This window comes from Loxodonta africana, chromosome 8 (assembly GCF_030014295.1).
Source record: "Loxodonta africana isolate mLoxAfr1 chromosome 8, mLoxAfr1.hap2, whole genome shotgun sequence".
NCBI lineage: Eukaryota > Metazoa > Chordata > Mammalia > Proboscidea > Elephantidae > Loxodonta > Loxodonta africana.
The window spans coordinates 20068606-20078585 of NC_087349.1; positions in this window are offsets into that span (position 1 = coordinate 20068606).

A 9980-nucleotide genomic window follows, 5' to 3' on the forward strand; every position below is an offset into this window, starting at 1 on the left:
GGGAGGGGGAGTCATTGCTACTGCTGATGGAGTGGTACAGCAGTTTGGAAAAGTTGTTCATTTGGGATACCTTTAACCTTCACCTCATAGGAACCAGCTGTGTGCTGATTGTTACAAAGGAAATTATTCATTTAGTTGGCATCAGAATGGTGGGGTTTGCTGCAACGCCCCAGACTCACTGGAATATGTGGTTTTGGAAAAAGGGAAGAATGAGAAACCTTTGGTTTCTGGATAGTATTAAAAACACCCATGGATTGAAGCAGCTGTTATGTTGCAATCAATTTCCCAAGGCAAAAACTATTCATGGGAATTAAGAGCGGTGGATCTAACTCCCGAGGAATTGGCTAGTTGGATGCATATGTAATTACAGAGTGTTAAGGAAAGGGCCAGACACAAATCCTTGGTTTCTGTTATCAGTAATAGCCTTGATGGCAGGGAAAAAGAATGTAGGGGCGGATTATAGCGCTGAACCAAGCTCAGATCCTGTCCGGTCAGAGCTATGACCGCTAGTCTTAGGGCAAACCCAGAAAGGAGAAAAACTATGTCAGAACAACAGGAAGTACCCACACCACCGCTGGTCACCAAAAAACTAGTCTGGAAGGGAATGGGCAAAACCAAGAAACTATTCAAACCAGAGATTAGAGTGTAAAAAGAGTTGCTTCAATTTGTAGGCTGGTATCATCATTTCCTCAGGAACCATTATTAAAATGGATTGTGAGAGCAACTAATTTAGGGGCAGTGTTTTAGTTTTGAATGCTGCAGAATGGAAGAGTATTTGGGGTTGATGCAAGACCCATAACTCACTATGGAAGAGTCACGAATAATGTTGATACAAAATCCAACTACACAGCACGTTAACCCAGAGGGGACAGCTAGCCTGGTAGACTGGATAAAATTTGCAGTGAGATTTGTTTACCCTGAGAAGGGAAACTATCCCTCTCCCCCTCTATTCTGCCATCTTGGCTCTGCCTCCCCCCACCAAGTACCCAATGGAACACTCCAGAGGAAGCAGCTGATCTGCTGCTTATGCAAGCCATGCTTGAATGGCTTTATGGTGATCAGGATATTCAACTAATGGGAATGCCCCTTACACAGGTCATGGCAGACATGGTAATCAAGGGAGCCCCTTCTACATGGGCACCCCATGTAACCTTGCTACTGCAAGACAAAGCAACAATCCGAGAACCTTGTTGGCTCCATTGGCACAGCTTCCCCACATGGGTCTTACAGGTGCAAGAAACACAAGGGTGATTCATAGGAAAATGGGAAAAGGCAACAGGGAAAGAACTTACCCCAGCAAGTCAGAGATTTTTAGATGGTTATTAAGAAATGGGATGAATATAGCAGACATTGATGGAGTTGAGACATGGGCTATAATGCAGCAATACTGGAGGTTTGAGCAGATCAACAGAAACTCCTGCTTGTCCCCCAACGTTAAAGAGGCTTGAACAAGTCCATTCTATTCACCCCAGTCAGGAGGAATGTAAGGGTGGGAAATGCACCTGAGACCATTTGAAGCAGAGGCTTAGCTAGTTGATTAAGAAAAGGATTAATAAGGGGGGCCAGGGTCTTCTAGTTCAGCCCTCAGCAGGGGACCTGAGGCCATATGCACATGTGTGGGTAAAACGGCCCATGGATCGGGAAGAGACCTTCTTGAGGCTCCTGGACACAGGAGTCCAATATACTATAATCACAAAATCTGTCAATGAAATCTTGAAGGGGCCTAAGTTTAGACTGGGAGGGTATGAGGATGTAATGGCTGATGGGACTAAGGTGAAAGTTTGGATGAGAATTGGAAGATTTAAACAGGTCTTGTATGAAGTAGTTGCATCTCCCTTACCTGAATGTATTATTGGTATGGATATTATGTCTGATTGGGGAACATTCCCTCTACCTAATATCGTAAAAGCGAAGGCTTGTAAGTCTGCCCTTAGGCTAGTATTGATTGGACATGCTAAATGGGAACCATTAGAATTGCCCGAATCCATTCATGGGGAGTACTGCTTTGATTAAAGACATGCTAAAGGCTGGAGTGTTGATGCCAAGAAATCCCCTGTATAACAGCCCTGTATGGCCCGTGAAAAAGGCAGATGGATCATGGAGGCTGACAGTAGACTATCCGGCCTAAATAAAGTAGTGCTACTTGTGGAGAACATGGCATCAGGATTGGAGGAAGACTCATTAACAGTCTGCAATATGCAGATGACACAACCTTGCTTACTGAAAGTGAAGAGGACTTGAAGCACTTATTGATGAAGAACAAAGACCACAGCCTTCAGTATGAATTACACCTCAACATAAAGGAAACAAAAATCCTCACAGCTGGACCAGTAAGCAACATCATGATAATGGAGAGAAGATTGAGGTTGTCAAGGATTTCTTTTTACTTGGATCCACAATTAACACCCATAGAAGCAGCAGTAAAGAAATCCAAAGATGCACTGCATTGGGCAAATCTGCTACAAAAGACCTCTTTAAGGTATTAAAAAGCAAAGATGTCACCTTGAAGATTAAGGTGTGCCTGACCCAAGCCATATGTTTTCAATCACCTCATATGCATGCAACCCTATAGGACATATGCATAGCAACCCTATAGGACAGAGTAGAACTGCCCCATACAGTTTCCAAAGGACACTTGGTGGGTTTGAACTGCTGACACTTTGGCTAGTAGCCATAGCTCTTAACCACTACACCACCAGGGTTTCTTTTGTTTGTTTGTTTGTTTCATACGCACGTGAAAGCTGGATGATAAATAAGGAAGACGGAAGAATAATTGACACCTTTGAATTGTGGTGTTGGCAAAGAATATTGAATATACCATGAACCGCCAAAAGAATGAAAAACCCTGTCTTGGAAGTACAACCAGAATGCTCCTTAGAAGCAAGGATGACAAGACTATATCTCACACACTTTGGACATGTTATTAGGAGGGATCAGTCCCTGGAGAAGGACATCATGCTTGGTAAACTAGAGGGTCAGTGAAAAAGAGGAAGACCTTCAATGAGATGGACTGACACAATGGTTGCAACAATGGGCTCAAGCATGACAACAACTGTGAAGATGGTGCAGGACCGGGCAATGTTTCATTCTGTTGTGCATAGCTTTGCTGTGAGTCGAAACCAACTCGACGGCACCTAACAACAACAGCAACTTGTGGCTTCAGCTGTTCCAGACGTTGTATCAACGGTGCAGAAAATACAGCAGGCTGAAGGAAACCAGTACTCAGTGACTGATAGTGCAGGTGCCTTTATCTCAATCCCAGTCTCAGAGAAGAGCCAGCCACATGTTGCTTTCAAGTGGGAAGGATCCCAATTTACTTTCACTGTATTGCCACCCAGTTACTTGAATTTACCGGGTTACTGTCATAGTTTGGTTACAAGAGGGTTGGACTTAGTGCAGATCGCAAGTGTAATGATATATTACATTGATGATATTATGTTAATATCAAACAAAAATGGGCTGATTTGAGTACAGTGGTGGCCTACATGACCAAGAGGCACTGGTTAATAATAAATCCAGCAAAACTCCAGGGCTCTACCCAAACGGTGAACTTGGTAATAACTTGGGCAGGAACCACCTGTAACATCCCACAGGCAACCAAAAATAAGTTGCTGTTGCTACCTACCCCCAAGACTGACCAGGAGGCCCAATGTCTGGTTGGTCTACTTGGATTTTGGGGAATGCATATTCCACATCTGGGAATATTGCTGGCTCCCATCCATAAAACCACTTGTAAGAAAATTGCATTTGAACGGGGGCCAGAGCAACAGCAGGCCATGTCTGAATTATAGAAAGCGGTCTCACTCTCCCTGCCTTTAGGCCCTTATGATCCACACTCAGACATGATTTTGGAGGCATCTGCCACACACGCTTATACAGACTGGAGCATATGGCAAAAACCAAGAACGCCGCCCCACAGCAACTGGTGGGATTCTGGACTAGAAAGTTTCCAGATGCTGCAGCACAATACACACGATTTGGGAGGCAATTACTCTCCTGCTATGGGTGTTGATTGAGACTGAGTCAATGATGGGAGGACATAAAATCATCATGAGACCTGAAATACCCATAATGTCTTAGATAATGTCAGAGAAACACTCTAATAAGATAGGCAGTGCCCAAAATAATTCCATAATAAAATGGAAATGGTTCATTCAAGAACAAGCTGCTGGGGGAAGGTAGGGAGGCAGCCACTGTATCCACAAGCTGGTAGCCTCTTTCCCCATAGGTCCTATCCTGGAACCACCTGAGAAGCTGCCAGAGCCCATTGCCACATGGAAAGTGCCCTGTGAACAACCTTCTGCTGACCAGCAGAGGGCTGCTTAGTTCACAGATGGCAGTTCCAGGGTACACGGACAACATTTGATGTTGAAAGCTGCTACACTAAGATTGGCAGATGGAAAGACCCTGGCTGAAGAAGGTAAGAACAACTCAGTTCAATGAACTGAGCTGCATGCTATCTTCCTAGCTGTGATGGAAGAATTGGGCAATGGAAAGACCCCATAAGTTTGGATTTTTACCAATTCATGGGCAATGACCAATGGCCTGGCTATATGGTCAGGCAAATGGGTGATGGAAAGTTGGACTATGAAGGGTACACTTGTGTGGGGCATGAACCTATGGAAAGCACTCTGGGAATTTAGAGGGCACATTAGAGTAGGACATGAGAATGTCCTACTCATGAGAATGTTCTCATCAGAAGAACCCCCTTCCTGGATCAGAAGGCAATTGGAATCAGCAAGTGGACCTGCTGGTACGCTCACGTGAGATTGCCAACTGGGTCCATGAAATGAGCTGACATGTGGTTGCTGCAGCAACGCAGAGATGGGCTGAATCTAGACATATCTTTCTTGCACCCTCTAGGCACAAAATGCCAATAAGGACTCCTCTGTCTGCCAGCAAGACTGAGGCTGGAGATGGCTTTGGGGCAGATTCCCTGGGGAGAAGGCTGTGCACATACCTGGCAAGTTGATTTTATTGGACCAATGACTCCAGTGGCACTAGGTGGCTACAACTGGGTCCACAGGAATAGATACTTACTATGGACTAGGCTTTGCTTATCCCATGACAGATGCAAATGCCAAAAACACCATTAAGGGATTGGAACAAAAAATACTGTACCAATTTGGGCCACAAAGTTATATTTCATCAAACCAAGGAACACACTTTGCAGCCCACAGGGTGTAGTAATGGGCCAAGAATCATCGTATTAAATGGACATACCATGTTGCATACCAGGGTCAGAGTAATGGTTTGATAGAGAATTGGAATGGGGAGTTGAAACATTTGTTATCTAAAATGGGGGGAGATAAAGGCATGAAAGGCTGGCTCACACGCCCTCATGAGTGTGTGCTCACACTCAACATGAGGGAGACAAAGGGAGGATTACCACTGGACAGATTCCTATGTTTCTCTGGGAGGTCTAGGGAAGAGGGGTTGGGGAGGATGCTGGTACTGCTGTATATATAGTTCCTCCCCAGCTCACCTAAAATGGCTTTTCTCCTGCCAGATGCTGCAATTGCAGGTGCTGAAGCAGGGGTGATCCCTATGCAAGAGACTATAACTACACCCCTGAACCTATACACCAGAGTTCCCAGAATTCCCATTGTACCCTCCCCCCATCTGGTAAAATTGGGGTTAACAGTGAATATGCTGTATTGCCTCGTGGTCAAGATAGCCCGCTAGTGTTGTGCCTTTGTAATCCTACCCAACATGAATGGGAGTGAACTGAGGGGGAAGCACTTGCTAGACTGGTCTTGCTACCAACAGTCTGGACTATACCTGATGTCCCTTCCCATGGTGGAAAAGTTTGGGTAAAAACAAATGACAAGTGGAAGGAAGGAGAAATAATAGCTGAAGGTAAAGGAATGAATAAATGAGTTATGCAGCAAAGAAAAGTCTAATATTATGCAGATACCTCAAAAGAGACTCAGAGCAAGGGAATAATCTTCTCTCAGTTAAATTTTATCAGAGGCCAGAACGGGTGAAAGCAAGATGACTTTTGGGGAATCTGACCAGACCAGCAGACATGAATGAGTGGTACCTGAGTAATCTCACCCTTAGGACTCTTGGTCCTACTGAAGGACTAATCGTTAATGACTATTTTGGACTGGTTAAAAAATTGGGAGGGTAAAGTTAACCTCCAAGTATGAAAGAACCATAGCTAGAAAAGCCATGGCATGGCCTGTGGTGCGATGAACAGCTTTTATATGGCCTTTCTCACTGTGGTTTTGTAATTCCCACCAAATGACTGGGTGGGCTATGCAAATGAGGTGCTTGTGGCCCACCAAGGGGATTGGATAGCTTGTTAATAATGTAAATGACACCCTTGTAGGGGTGGGACTATGCAAATAAGGTATATGGTCAGTTTTGCCGTCCCATTACACTTAAAGGGAAACAATGAGAGAGAGAAAAGCTGTAACACGGACCACAGTGAGAGAAGGTGGCACAAGACAGCAGGAATCAGAAGACCAGGTTGAGACAGCTGAGGTGGGGCTTGCCAACCCAGGAAACTAAGGGGTGTAGCACTTGCCTGAGAAGCCCCCAGCAGGGCCCGGTGGCAGAGGTTGAGAAGAAGCTGTCCTAATTGAGCAACCGCATCCTGGTTGTTCCTGTTACTTCCAAGTTGATCCCAATCCCAAGTTGTACCCTGTTATTTCCCTAATAAACCACTTAACTGTAAATATGGCTCTTGAGTTCTGCGAGATGTTGCAGTGAACTACTGAACCCAAAGATGGGAGGGAGCGTACTGAGGCGAGAGGGAGTAGCTGTTGTTAGAGGTGATGGAGCCGTACAGCAGTGTGGAAAAGTTGGCCGTTTGGGATATCTTTAACCTCTGCCTCATAGGAACCAGCTCTGGGCTGATTCTTATAAAACAAATTACTCATTCACCTCCCTAAGAAATGAAGGTGTTAATTGTGCCTACCTGAGAGGCCTCTGTTGGGGAGTAAAATGGGCTATGGCGTGTGGAGCATTCAGTGGGCACGTGGTGAGTGGTCACTAACGTAGTAACTATGGCCAGCACTGCTCTAAGTAGACTGGCTGGTCAGTTGGAAAGGTCTAAGAAGCTCTGCAGGAGCAGGGGTGCTCTGTGGCCTGGGGTGGCTGGGGCAAGTGTTTGAGGGATGGGGCCAGGTGGGATTGGGGTGATGATCCACCTCTCTTAGCCTCCCCTCCCCCAAGGAAAGTGAGAGTTCAGAGCCTGAAAGCAGAGAAGCCCTTGGTGAAGGAATGTCTTAGGGTATTTCACCACTCAAGGTAAGGGAAGAATGCAGATTAGTGAGTGCCATAGGCAGGAAGGCCCCCTCATCCAGTCCTGATCCCCCAGGCTAGGAGTGCTTTCCCAAAGAACTGCAGGGAGGAGATTCCACATCCTTCCTCATGCTGAAGATGCCTGTCATTAGGAAGTTCTATTTAGTATGTCTCCTAATGCTCTCATGCTGGAACCCGGCCCTGTGTTGGGCTGGGAGAGACAGGCAGAAGGTCTTTTGGAAAAAACACATAGCAGAATGGGGGGACCCCTGCACAGCCCTGTGGTGACAACCACGTGCCATTGGCTTTCGTGGGTGGGTAGGGGATCCCAGCTGCCACCTGGAGGAGACAAGTCCAGTCCTGGAGCTCCATTCCCAGCTTCCGTCAACTTTAAAAGCAGTTTCCTTTATTTCCAGCACCATTGGCTGGAACCCTGGATGAGCAAATGAATGTTGGAAGCAGGTGGGCACAAGTAATACCTGTGCATGGCTTTATGGTCTCTCAGTGGTAAACAAAGATAACCTGAACTCTTAACAGTCCACTCCAGGCTGCCCACTTTGCCCTCCCCACCCAGGTCTCCTCTCCCGCAGTAAATGATGGCCTTGCGTGTTTTGAAAAACCCCAGGGCCCTGGCTCTACGAGATCCAGAGCAGAGCGGAGTCCCAGACCCGCTCCGAGGCCACACTCACCCCAGCCCAGGGCAGGCAGCTCTGCCAAGGAGCCTTCCTGCCCTTCTCCGAGCACCTCACCTCTTCCAGCATCTCGCTGCTGCCCACAAACAGAAAATCCTGTATTACCGCAATCACTGTGACTATCTTGGGACACTTGGGGCCTCCAAACCAGGCTGGTAGAGAGGGATGAAGGCATGGGGCACCCCAGCCACCTGGCTCACCCATAGGCACTGGGCAGGGGCTGCTTCTGAGTCCTGCGGGGACCAGGGCTGGAAGCAGGGGCAGCTGCCTCAGCTGGCTGTGCTCCTGGGGCCTGTGGTCAGGCTCCTGAAGCCACTGGGAGCTGTCCCTTTCCCAGTTCCCTCCCCCCATGGCTCTGAGGGCAGGACACTGTCCTAACTCAGTAGGTTTTTCCAGGGGCTGACAGAGCAGCATCCGGGCTTCCCAGGCTCACCCCAGGGGCCACTGCCACCTCCAAGGGCAGGTCCCACTGGCATCCGGAAGTAAGAATACTGGCTACACCCTACTAGCTATGAAGCTTTTGAGCACTTCCTATGTATAAGCTAAATGCCTCACTCTCTGGATCTTTTAAGGAGTTTGGGAAACTTGGCGATGTAATAGCTAAGTGCTACGGCTGCTAACCAAAATGTCGGCAGTTCAAATCCATCAGGTGATCCTTGGAAATTGTATGGGGCAGTTCTATTCTGTCCTGTAGGGTTGCTATGAGTCGGAATCGACTCAATGGCGACAGGTTAATGGGTTAAGAGCTCGGCTAATAACCAAAACGTCGGCAGTATGAATCCACCAGATGCTCCTTGAAAACTCTATGGGGCAGTTCTATTCTGTCCTATAGGGTCAGAATGAGTTGGAATTGACAGTAACGGGTGGGTGGCACAAGGGTTAACCACTTGGTTGCTAATTGAAAGGTTATCGGTTGGCCTGTGGGAGAAAGAGATCTGGAGACCTACTCCCATAAAGATTACAGCCTAGAAAACTCTATGGGGTAGTTCTAATCCATCACATGGTCCGAATCGACTCCATAGCACTCGAGAACAACTATCTTTATGGAAGCAGATCACACCAGGCCTTTCTTCTGCTGTTGCTGGGTGGATTGAACCATTAACCGCTAGGTTAGTAGTTGGGCGAACCATTTGTGCTACCCAGGGATCATAAAATATTAGGTAGTTGTTGTTAGGTGCCATCGATTTGGTTCCGACTCATAGTGACCCCACGTACAACCTAACAAAATACTGCTCGGTCCTGCGCCATTCTCACAATCATTATAACAATGCTTGAGCCCATTGTTGCAGCCACTGTATCAATCCATCTCATTGGGGATCTTCCTTTTTTTCACTCACTCTCTGCTTTACCAAGCATAGTGTTCTCCAGGGACTGGTCCGTCCTGACAACATGTCCAAAGTATGTGAGGCGAAGTCTCGCCATCCTCATTTCTAATGAGGATTCTGGCTGTCCTTAATCCAAGACAGATTTGTTCATTCTTTGGGCAGCCCGTGAGATATTCAATATTCTTGGCCATAATTCAAAGGCGTCAATAAAATCTTAGGAAGGGCCTGGAAACCCCAGAATGGGTGATGGGAAGTAGGGTGTGTTGAGGGAGTGCAGATGCACCTGGTTGTATCAAAACACTACATGTGTGCCTTGGGCCCTGGGGGCCTGGATTTTAGTTCCATCACTGGGTGATACTAACCAGCTGTCATTCCTGCCACAATGGGGGAGGGGGTAAACTGAACCAATGGTCATTTTCAAAAAAATCTTTTTAGCAATTGAGAGTGGAAGCTTTTCCTGAAAGATCTTTAAGAACGACGGATAAAAACAGAGCCGCGGTGGGTGGGGATGGCGAGCCCGGCCTATCAGACTCCCCTCCCGGTCTTGTGCAGCCCCCATGGGCCAGTTTGACAGCCGCTTTTGGGTTGGTAACCGGTGATTACAGCCTGCTCCACCCGGACCCCACCGCCCGTCCCCCAGCTCAGCCAGGCCGGCCCCGCCTTCCCGCTGGCCCCTCCTGGGCCACCGCTGGCCTTGGGAAGGCGACAGGCG